This window comes from Molossus molossus, unplaced genomic scaffold, assembly GCF_014108415.1.
Source record: "Molossus molossus isolate mMolMol1 unplaced genomic scaffold, mMolMol1.p scaffold_m16_p_3, whole genome shotgun sequence".
Lineage (NCBI taxonomy): Eukaryota > Metazoa > Chordata > Mammalia > Chiroptera > Molossidae > Molossus > Molossus molossus.
This window is the reverse complement of record NW_023425366.1, coordinates 61,229,236-61,241,309: the sequence shown is the minus strand read 5'-3', so window position 1 is coordinate 61,241,309 and position 12,074 is coordinate 61,229,236. Positions and strand designations below refer to the sequence as shown.

At 32.4% G+C, this 12,074-nt stretch overlaps 1 protein-coding gene across 18 annotated transcripts in view; it reads left to right on the top strand.

The window, feature by feature from the left end:
• The window catches only part of MEF2C (myocyte enhancer factor 2C), a 169,163-nt gene that overhangs the window by 22,944 nt on the left and 134,145 nt on the right, over positions 1-12,074 (top strand). The window lies entirely within an intron of this gene.

Genomic DNA, 12,074 nt, shown 5'->3' with positions numbered 1-12,074 from the left:
TAAAGACAGTATTTTATTTCATTAATTATGCTATTTATATTCTGATGGCTGTGTATGTATGTGGAATATAGTGAAAGACAGTATTAAAGATGTAACTTTTATTAAATATTAATTTGTTCCTTCAGTTAAATAAAAAATGAGCACTTTATATTAAAAAGTCAATTGTCCACCTTTCCTGAGCTGTTCATACTTTAAAAGTATGCAATCACATATATTAACTTTTCAGAATCGAAACACATTAACATTAAAATACATGAAATATAAATAACAAGAACTTGACTGCATCTTGCCTCTTTTCTTCTTTGTCAACATATTCAATTTTCAATATTTGAGAGAAATGGTTCATTCCAATAGGGAAAAGGGCTAGCTAATGATTCAAAATTTAAATTGAAAAAGCGTCATGTTTTATATTTTTCAGATTCCTATGAATTTCTTCCTTTGCCCTCACTTTATTGAATCAATAAATTGCGTAACATTACAACCATATCTTTCTAATGAGAGATTTATTGTATTTAAATTTCTTTTATTAAAAAAACAAGCTAAATAACTCCTTGGCATATGTTAATATTATATTTCAAAACTTTCTTCTGTTTATTGTATTATATTTTGTGGTTTTATTTCCCAATTCTATGTGCGGTATATTTTGAGTCTATGAAATCTCAGAAAGTGACAAAAATGGGGAAATATCTGTGCAGCAACACTTGTACTACATAACAACCAAAAAAAGTAGTTATTAAACAGAGAACCCTGGCTTCAAGGACATGATTCAAAACATGGAAGAATTTCCTATGCAATTAAGGGTCACAGAGTGGACTTTAAAGAGATTATTAATAAAGTGCTACTTATTTTTCAAAAGCACAGCCTCTGAGAAAACACCACACAAATTAATATGTAAAACTTATAAAAAATGCACATACTCATTTTAAGAATATAATGATTGCCTGGACACAATGGAAAGATTTAATCACTGATGTTCAGTCTGTGCTGCATGTGGAAGGATAGGTGATTAAGATCCCCGTCCTCAGCACTGTACATTAATCTCATGGGCGCGTGGACTGCCTTGCACTCAGTAAAGCCTGACTGTTCACTGAGATCTGTCATCTTTAGGAAATCAAACCAGATTACAGAGGCAATTCACAAAACCAGGAGCGACAACAGGGTCTGTGCACCTTACAAAAGGGGGATTACCCAGTTCATGTGTTATTTTGATAGGTCAGAGATAAAAGCTGATTGTTGGGAAATGGCAAGACACTCCAATTTCAAATGATTGCTAGCTAAGTACACCACGACCCTGTTGCTTCATCTTTATGAAGAGCCATTCAAACATCGGAAAACTCAGTTTTCAAATGACAAGCTTTCAATGGTGAAATAAGAGAAAATGTCTTTTTAATATATGTCTTCATTGCTTAAATTTTAAGTTCCATCACTTCTTTATGAACAGACATCAAGTTCTGGCTGCATATGGGAAGCAGTTATTATGAGGCTTAATTGCAGTAGACATTTTCAGAGGCATTGTAGAGAGCACAAAACAGAATTTGCCAGAAATAAAACATATACTGATGGCACTGAGTAACTGAGCAGAAAATGTGTAATATTCAATAGCCATTATGTTAGTCTGTTAGCAAGTGTGTTCTTCATAAAAATGTGTAATTACATAGTTATGAATCTATACATTTGAAATATGTCTTAATAGGTGTTTATTGGTCATATTATATATACATATTTCATGAATGTTATATAAAGATCTTTCTGTACAGCAAAATACAGTTTTTTCAGAGTTTATATCAGAGAATAAAGTTTGTTTTATGTAATAACATTTTGAAAACCCCAACTTCTTACACATCCAACTCTACAGTAATTTCTTGCTTCTTTAAAAATTGAAGTCCTTTTTTACCCAACTGATGCCTCCTAGTGTTTCACACAATAAAACACTAATGAGTCATCCATAAATGTAAACATTGCATTTTCATTGCCTACATCTTCTGTGATACATAAAATTAATATTTATGTGTTTAATTTTCTGTGCATTATAATAAGATAGGAAATTCTAGTGAATGAGATGTTTCATCTGAGTGGATTTGTGGCATACACTTGCAGGTTTTCTTTGACCATACAATATCTTACCAAGTTTTAATAAGTTTATTACCTTCAGTTCCAGTTTATATATTCACTGTTTATGTTCACTCTTATTCCAAGTGAAAAACCCAGGCAGAATAGCATAGCTTCCATTTTGTAGGCCTGGAAATTAATACAGTTGTGTTCATTCAGAAATGCCTGATAAACGAATTTCAAAGGCACTAACCATTTAAACACTAAAACATCCTAAAAGAGATATAAAATTTGCCTACTCTGTGTCTTGACCCTTGCAGATTTCTTTGTAAAAGTCCAATAAAGAAAAATAGGGTTTATTTAAAAATAAAAAACTAAAGATAAATGCACAGATTTCCACTTTGTTAGAAAATAACAGCAAAATAATACTTGCCTAGAGTGTATATTATTCTACATAAGGAAGATTTGTTAGAACATAACTTCTCATGACCAGCAGATTGTCTTAATGAGGTTGAAGTTAGTGGATACCAACTTGGTGTGAATTTTCTGTCATTAGTATAATGAGCATAGGCTTTCGATATTCTTGCACTTCTGTGATTTCAAACAGCTTTCTGACTCTACTTATGAAGATGGATACTTTAGTTTCTCAATGTTTTTTCTTTAAAATATTTATGAAAGGGAGGAGGCATTCCCCTAATGGGTCTTAAATCCAAAGGATGCACTCAAAAACCTGTAACATTTATGGGCCGCTTCCTGAGTTGTCATACAACACACACATGCACAAAAACATTCACAAATTTCTTCCATTAAGACAAGTATTCTGAGATCCCAAACTTAGACACGAAGACTGAATGAATGTAGTTCATTGTAATTACCTATATACATAGGCATCATTTAGTTCTCCTGGTTCAAAACACACCGTGTTTTAACAATATTTAACTCTCATTTAAGATTTTCGAATTTGGTTAATAATCCAGTGCTGTTACGATTCTGTGCATGTTGGACACATTTCAAAGAATGTAAGGGGGTGTATTCCTTTCGTTCAAGGAAGCAAACATGTAGAAAGGGGTGGACCTTTCCCACAAGAGCCACATTTCTTCCCTTGGAGAATTGAAGCAAATATGCAGCATGTAAGTGAATAACAGCATGAGAAAATAATAATTTCTAATGGTCTGATCTAGTTAGTAAGCAAAGGAAGCTGTCAGTGTTTTTTCTAAAAGCAGTTATTGATAACGCTTCTCACACCGACTGCTGAACAAAGTCTATGAAAGTTTTGTTATTTTAATATTATTTAACTTTTATAAAGTGCACTAGAATTAATTTTGCTCAAAACAAGAATGCAGTAAGAGTTATTTTACAGACGTAATGAGGCCTAAAGAAAGGGACTAGAAGCACCCATTCCCTACCTGTCTTGTAAGAATGAGTAGATAACATCAGTGCTTTTTTGTAGTTGTTTTCGTGTGTGCAAGTAAATAAAATTCTATAAAAAGAGTACCCTTGTAAAAGATAAGATTATAAAAAAGATTACCCCAAATAGTATTATTTCACATATATTTGTATTATTTTAATGTTAACTACAGAAACAAAAGCTATATTCCTGTTAACTATGGATATTATGTGATACCTGTTATATAAATCCATGTTTTTATTTCATATGATAATATTAGTAACATTGATTTGTCATCACCATAATGCATTTGTTGTAGATTGTCATTGTATTGCCCAAATTAAATCCCTATAATTATTTTTAAATTATAGTGACTAGTGTAAACAAAATTCAAAGTATACATAAAGAGAGTCTTTTGAGGACATTATTAAGGAAATTGGAGATATTACAAATGATAAAAACAGTAAACTTATTGCGGGCAGATTTCTGCAGCAATCATTACTCTTTAATAATGCAGATGTTATAGAGACTTTATTAATTGTTAATGCTATAAATTTGAAATGAATGGAGCAATATTGTTCATCCTGCAAGTGGTTGCTAATCATGTGGAATGACTATGCAAATCTTCTAGTAAATTTATTTAAATAAAGTACTTTAAACTTGTTTTTATAGACTTGAGAAACTGATCTCTGAAGCAGTCCCTGGTGAGAACCTGCTTTTTCCAAATAGCATCTTGAGTGTGGTCTGGTTTCCTTCTTGTATCTTGTTGTCATAGATAAGATGCACATGAAGAATTTATATAAATTGTTCTCAAATACTATGGATCTATAGCATATTGGTTTTTAAAAGTGGTGGATATGGTTCTTTGATAGAATGCAAAGTGGTTTTTTTTAACAGCTAACTGCGACCTTTCTCTTTTTATTTTATATGTGTGATTCTTTCAGCAGTTAGAATGATAAGGAAGAGAATGCATCTTTCCCCGAACCCCGAAGATAGGCAGCTTTGGCTCAGATATGCTTATGTATTTGCAAAATTAAAAAATAGATTCACTGATGTAAATAAGTAAGGACAGACAAGGAAATTAGTCTACTACTTACTAGAGTAAACATGACTTTTTTAAACCTTCTAATTAATTGTTGACCATGCATGAGGTGTACAACCAAGGCTTATTATGGAAAGCTGGTATTATTGCTTAATGTAACATGAGGGAATTGGGATTTCTTTAAAGTAATTTTGAAGATGTGATTATTTAGCAGAAATATTCACTGGAGCATTTTATTTTTAGAAATCATGGTCACACAAGGAAGCCTTTATAGGACCGACTACCTAATTGCAGTCAAAATCTCTTGAATGAACACACACACACACACACACACACACAGAGAGAGAGAGAGAGAGAGAGAGAGAGAGAGAGAGAGAGAAGAGCACACATTTTAAGAATATAATGTGCCTGTACTTTTCAGTTTTTTGCCACATTCTTTATATCTGAACAGAACGTATGTGTCTAAGCAGATGTTTTAAGTTATAGCCTTCATGTAGGTGAGTCTGTAAATGTCCCATTAACTTAAATAGCTTTGTGGGAAGGTAGTTTGAGGAGTTTAAAAAGAAAAAAAAAAAAAAAAACCCTTCAGTTACTATAGTTTCAGCTCTTTCTTTTTAAAAACAGTAATTATACTCAGGATAAAGAGAGTAAAATAAACTCTTAATTCTTTGTAACATCCAGTTTCTAAGGTAGAGTTCTGGTGGTGCAGTTTTATTTCTGAACATTCAGGGCAGGTACTGGCAGCAGAGCTACAAAATGAAAACTTGCTGGCTGCAGACCAGATGCATGCACAGTGCCACATCATAAACTTCCCCCTTCTGTCTCTGAATGATTGCAGTCCCAAGTCATGTCCTTTCTTCCCCTTGCATGGGCTAAGGAGCAGAGGGCCTTCTTCCTGGGCAGTCACTTTGGTAAAGAAAAAGCATAATGTTTCCCTTCTTTAACTTGAAAATTCAGCCTCTTAAATCACTAGGGCATTAACTGCAAAGTGGATTCACTATATTTCCTTTTTCTTCTCATAAAGCAGTTTAGAATGAATAAAACAATAGGTGTAGGATAGAAAATGAGACTTCTGCCCCACCCTGCTCCCCCAAGCACATGCTTGCAGGCCCAATCACATGTCTGTATTTTTGTTTGTTTGTTTGTTTTACAGAGAAGAATATAATGGTTTCTTTTTAATGAAGCCTGTGCATTATATTCCAGATACGTTAGGTCATTTTGTGATGCAAATTAACATTGAGTGTTTTTTGTACTTATCTCAGGGAAATAGTGATGTTCCACCACAATATATGATACTACAGTCATTTTTATTGATAAACACTCACACTTTTAATGATTGCTAGGTCAAAAGACAGAGTGCAAAGAAAAAAATATGGGTTTTAGTTTTCAAATTCCGTTTATGCTCTTCATTTGAAAGGTACAATGTAAGTAGTGTGCTTATTACCATGTAAAATAAATTAACTTACAAATATCTGCACTAATATTCTTTGCATTTGAAACTGTAATCTGAAAACTCATACTTCTCTTTGTAAAATAAAGTAAAAAACTGTTAAAACCGGTCTTTAATTACCAGTTACATTTTCAGTCATTACCAATGTGATTTTTAAAAATCCTATTAAAAATAATTTCTAGCTGCCATGGCTCCTTCAATCAGTAGTAGAATTCTCATTTGTGTGAAGTGTAGTCAGATTATTGCCAGCACACCTTTCTAAAACTAGCCTTCTGCGATAAAAATGTATTAAGTAGGAGCCTTAAGTAGTAAGTGTTACTGTATAATAAATATTCATTGAAACTTTATTTCTATACTATATTATTGATTTGGCAATGTACAAATAGTGTTTAAATGTTAGTTTAGTCATTAACCCACTAAACCAATTAATTGCTTATGTAAAATTTACCAAGTCAGACCTTTTCTTTTTAAAATGGGTAAGAAAGATCATTTTAATTATGTTTAAATATCAAGCAACTATTTTTCTATGGATGCAACTGTTTCCTAATAGTGTTAAGAAATTAATACAACATAGATCTTAAAATGTAAATGTAATCCTAACAATATGATCACAATGGTCTATTCTTGCCATAGGTGTTATGTGCAAGGGCCCTACACCTGGCACAGTTTCAAGGCTCATTAGCAAGGAGAAAAAAATGTTAAACTTTTTTTGCATATATTAATATACATAGGAGTCAGTAATTTTGACATTTAATGTTTTTTTTAAATCAGGCATTCTGTTTAAAATTCAGATCCAACCTTTAAAACTGCTTTTATTTAGGATATGGTACAAGACTTCTTTATCTTCTTGGAATTCTCCTGAACTGTAGGATAATTTGAATCATTACCACTCGATAAATATTATTAGAAACATTGTGCAGTTCCAGTTGTTTAAGATGTACTGGATAAAAATTTTTAACTAGAAAATGGATTTTTTTTGCCATTTAAATATTATAAAACTGTACCTGATTAAAACTTAAATCTCTTGGAGGTTCCCGTAGTAGGTAATTCTCTGGGCAAGAATTTAAAAATATTTTTAACTGTTAACCAATAAATTACCAAGTACTGTACTTTTTTAAGGTGCCTGATTTCCATTCACATTTGAGGAACCTCGTTAAGTTTGGGTGGTCTTTAAGGAAAGGTATTGTGGTCCAGAAAATAGATCTTTTCACCCTTTTTCTGTAACAGTTAATGTGTTAAAAAGGTATAAATCCAGACCTAATTCCATCAGGATTTTTTTCTTAACTAAATTAAGACTAACAAATCAGGATATTTAAAAAAAAAAAGTGTATCCATTTGTTCATTTCTGGTATTTATCCAAAGACCACTTAAAGTCTCTATAGGTTATAGGTTAAGGAAATAATTTTGACTACATCTTTCTTTTCTTTCACGGTTGAGTTTTTCTCCCCTTACATAAACTAAAAAGAAATTCCCACGATAACATTAATAGATTTGCGAAGGGCCGGGTAACACACTCAGTCCCATTGCTTGCTTCCCTACGGCCCTTTGGTTGAAATGAATGGACAATGTCCCTTCTAAGGCTGTTTGATCTTTCTTGACTTCAGTTAGAGTGAACGCTCTGTGATTTTTTCCCCCTTCTCTCATTTTATAACTTCAAAAATCAAAGAATTCTTGACCTCACCCTTTCTTCTCAATTTTTATTGTTTTTGGATTCTCTCCTGAGTTCCCTTCTTGCTTCAAAATATTTGGTATTGTGAGAAAGCAAGTGCACTTTTAATTGTTTTGACTACACGTGTGAGATCATAGAACTGTTTCAGGTGTTGACTTATCCTTACACTTGAGAGATTGATGTGGTTCATCACACCCCAGTGCCGTGCCATGAAAGAGCTCCAGACGCTGATCTTGAAACAGCAGACTATAGGATGGGGTCTTTGTAAGGAACTGCTGACAGCTTTAGAGTCTGTGGATGGTACGTTTATGGCAAAAATGCACAGCATTATGAAGTCTCAGGAGGGAGTAACAGTTATTGGACTAGTTGAATCAAGTTATGGCTTTCATGATGTTCTGTGAAAACATCATGTTGGGCCAAAAGTCCAAGGGGTGTGTGTGCGCGTGCTTGGGGTGTTTGTGTGTCTGTGTGTGTGTGTGTGTGGAGGTGGAGAGCAGAGAGAGACAAAAAGCATGAGAGGATGAGGATGACTGCAAAAGAAAGAGAAAAATCAGTTATTTTGATTTGCAAGCATAATGAGTTGGAGGACCTCATCACCATACTTAATATCGTTTCTTTAATTATACATATATGTGCTATTAGACCAAGTGGCCCATAAGCAATAAAGAGTAATGGTTAAGAACAAAGAACAAACTGGGCTCAAAATCCTGCCTCCCATTTACTGGTTAGTGGCTTAAGGCAGGTTATTTAACCACCAGAAAGCCTCAGTATCAGCATCTGTAAAATGGGGATGATAATATCACCCCACTTTAGAGTTGTAAGGATTAAACATGATGATACATACAAAAGCACAATGTAAGTGGTCAGTAATTAGTAAATTATTATTCTAGCACTGTATTGTATTTTAATTATTTTATCTTCCTGTCAATGATAATCACTTAGAAGTGCTTGGAAGGATACTTATTTTGAATTAAAAACAAAAACAAAAACAACTTTCATTCTGTTAATTGGGTTTCTTTCAGGGCAGGTCTCTAATTTGGATGCTGTCAGGCCGGTGTTAATGATCGCTAAGTACAGTATACTTCTTTAAGAACATTAAAACCTTTCACAGAATCAGATGTTATTAAATAAATATTATTTTTAGAACCATAAATGGAATGAAAGAAACAAAATTATTGCATTTATGGTTTTAAAAGTCATTTACTGAAAACTTCTGAATTTTGGGTAGATTGTTGCTTAGTTTTAATAAAAATTTAGTGTGGAAAAACTATTTGATGTACATAGATTATTAGGTGGTTAATAGTAAAAACAGTCTCACCAAGAGTTCTAAAGGGTTTTTTTTTTCTTTAGCATTAGTATTAACCACTTTTGAAGTATACATTAATATTTCTTATTTTTCTTATTACATAATTTTGATTATATGTAATCTGATCAATGGAATAAACTTATGACTGAGTACCATTTTGCTCATTTTTCTATTCCTTCACAATCAAGCTTGTAAAAAATAGGTTTTCTCTAGATATTTGTTGAATAATGAATTGTATTAACTAGTAAAGATAAAATGCATTTTTTATTTGAATGGCTACAAAATAAGTAAACGGCATTCCCATTGTCATTTATTTTCTGGACTTGAGGGATTGTTTGTTTTAATTGTAGTTTATCAACTTTGAGATGATGAACAGGTGAACTTATCTTAATTTGGGTGTTTTTCTTCATGTGAGAAGACATACAACAGTACAGAAATGCAGAATTTTACCTGAGGATTAATTGCACAAATAAACAAATTTAGGTAAGATGTGGATGAAAACGGGACTACTTCTGGTCTCAGAGTCTGTTTACCACCTGTATGTTCAGCTTTTATAGTCAGTTAATTTCTCAAAGAAATTTGTATTTTGGATGACAGGTAATATCGATGAGGCCTGCCCACTTTAGACAGCCTGTGGAGTTGCAAGGTCCTGAAATTATTCTCATGCTCTTGAATAATGCCCCTCTGGTTGCACCTTGCATTCAGCTCTCTTCTCTAGCCCTGCTTTAATGCCTGGCTAAAGAGTGCTCAGTGCAAGGAATACTTGCAGAGTGGACTTCCCTCTGGTAAAACAGCATGGACGGCTCCCAACACTGCAATCAAGGATGCCTCTAAAAGCATTAATTTAAAAATAATAATAATAATAATCATAAGTCTGCATGAAGATGATGGAGCCCTCAAAAGCATATGGGCTTAGAGAATTATCCCATCTGCAACCCCCTCCCCCTGCTTAGTAGCCCTTTCCAGGGTTATGATTACTGGAAAATGGCTGTTAATCACCAGATTTTTTTTTCCTGCAGCTGCTTCAGTCAGACTAGTAATCTATTAAACAACTTGGTCTCCAGTTTAAAATTTGCATTGTATACTGTATAGAATAAATTTTCATTGTAATCACAACATCCAAGAGTACTTCCTGATATGATTTATAGAAGCACATTTGTTTTTATGTATGGACCTCTCTAGTGCTATTGAGCCAACTGTTTAAACAATACTGTGGTTGATCAGCATAAAATAAAATATTGTAGCACTATTGAGTGCAAGCAGCATTTACAATAGTCACATTTGCAGAATATTTGAATTGTGGCATCTCTAGCACGTGGCAGTATAATACCCACATAATTCAAAAGTTAACCCAGATATTTAAATTTTGATTTGAACCTCAAAGTGTTTTAGAAGTTAGCATTCTTGTACCAGACTGTGGTAGAGTGGTTTGGCCTCTGTTTCTACCTTAATGCTTATTACATTTGCCATAATTTGAAGAAATAATCCAAAACCCGAGTCAATATTTAGTACTAAGAGAGGACAAAACAGCTCTAATTCACAAAGGACCCTTTTAAAACACATTCTTGTTTGTAAAATTGACAGGCTACAAGAGGTTGGTTGGACGAAGTTCATCATGTTGGAAAGAATGTTTCAATTAAAGTTGAGCACTTTCTCTTCCAGGTCTTTTTTTCTTCATTTTTTTATTTGCTGTGCCAAGGTATCCATGTGCGTTTCTCCACTGTCATCTGGCTCATTCCCAGCAGATGCACACAATCTGTTCTGCTGTCACTAACAGGGTTCGGTTTATGAAAAGAATGTGTCAGAACATGCCACTGTAGTCACTTTTACAGGTTTTTTTTAAAAGAGTAACTGAGAATATATGCATCGCCCTAGTTTTATTGTACTCAGCCTTCAGGAGATTTCTAAGAAACTTTTATAACATTTGTAAACCAAAAGCGTTCTTCCAAACATATTTTTGACCAAATATTTACTTTCCATTAAAAATAAAAATTTTAAAGTTCACAAACGTCTTTAATGATGAGCCCTATGTATTGTATTTAAATTTAAGAGTTGGCTTTTATACTGTTTAAAATCAACTAAATATTTTTATGAAAAGATCAAATTTCCTATTACAAAATTTACTTCATAATCATTAAATACGTGTCTTCTACTAAAAACAAACCTACTTTCCTGCTCAAATCAAAGCTTTATTTTAAAATATTGTGATATACTATTTAGGGTATGGTCATAATAGTTATTTGACTTCATAGGTAAGATGAGTTTTCTTAAATCTTTAGCACTATTAAATTAAACCAAAAGCAGTTAAACTATCTCATCCTATGGAGATACTTGATAAACTGTACTCTGAAAATAATGTGACATTTTTCGTTTGTAGATGTTCACATTTTAAAAACATAATAGGTAAATGTTTCTGAACTGACTTTTATTTATTAAAGTGTCTCCATTTCTACCAAGTATTCTAAATAAAAAGTCAGTTATTTGTTTTCTTCTTAATAGAAAACAATTTCTCTGGTTTTGTATAAATAAAAAGAAATTGAGCAATAGAAACCTGCATTCATTCCTAAAATAATGAGCTTAATAAATGAGCAGAATTTAAAGTTTTAAGTATGTGTAGTGGGCACATGCAGAAAGGTGGTGGACAAATTTATATTTTGTATACATGTCATGGTATTTAAATATCTCCCAAAACTGAAGATTTTAAAATGTATTTAAGTGCTAATTTTAGATTTTTTAAATAATTTTTGACATGAAGAGCAACTCAAAGTTCAGGAAAATTAAGCATTTTTATTAGTTATAAATAATTCACATGAGCTAAAAATGAAGATTAAGAAACTGTTAATGAATAATCACATACAAATTAAGCATTAATTATATATATTTATATAGGATAGCCAGTTATATTTTTCATAAAGAAAATTTATGAAATTCCTTTTTAAGGCATAATTTCTGTCAGAACATATATTGCCACATAGTCAACTCAAGCAATATACATTAAGAAACCTTTATGAAACAACTTTGCACATTTTAGCAAGAAAATAATTTATTTGGACTTTATTGGCTCTATTGTCATATAATTAGATTAACTGCTAAATTATCTTGTCTAGAGTTATATCAAATGATTGTTACAATAAGTTTTTAAAATTCCTATAGAAAGAATTTTTCATTATA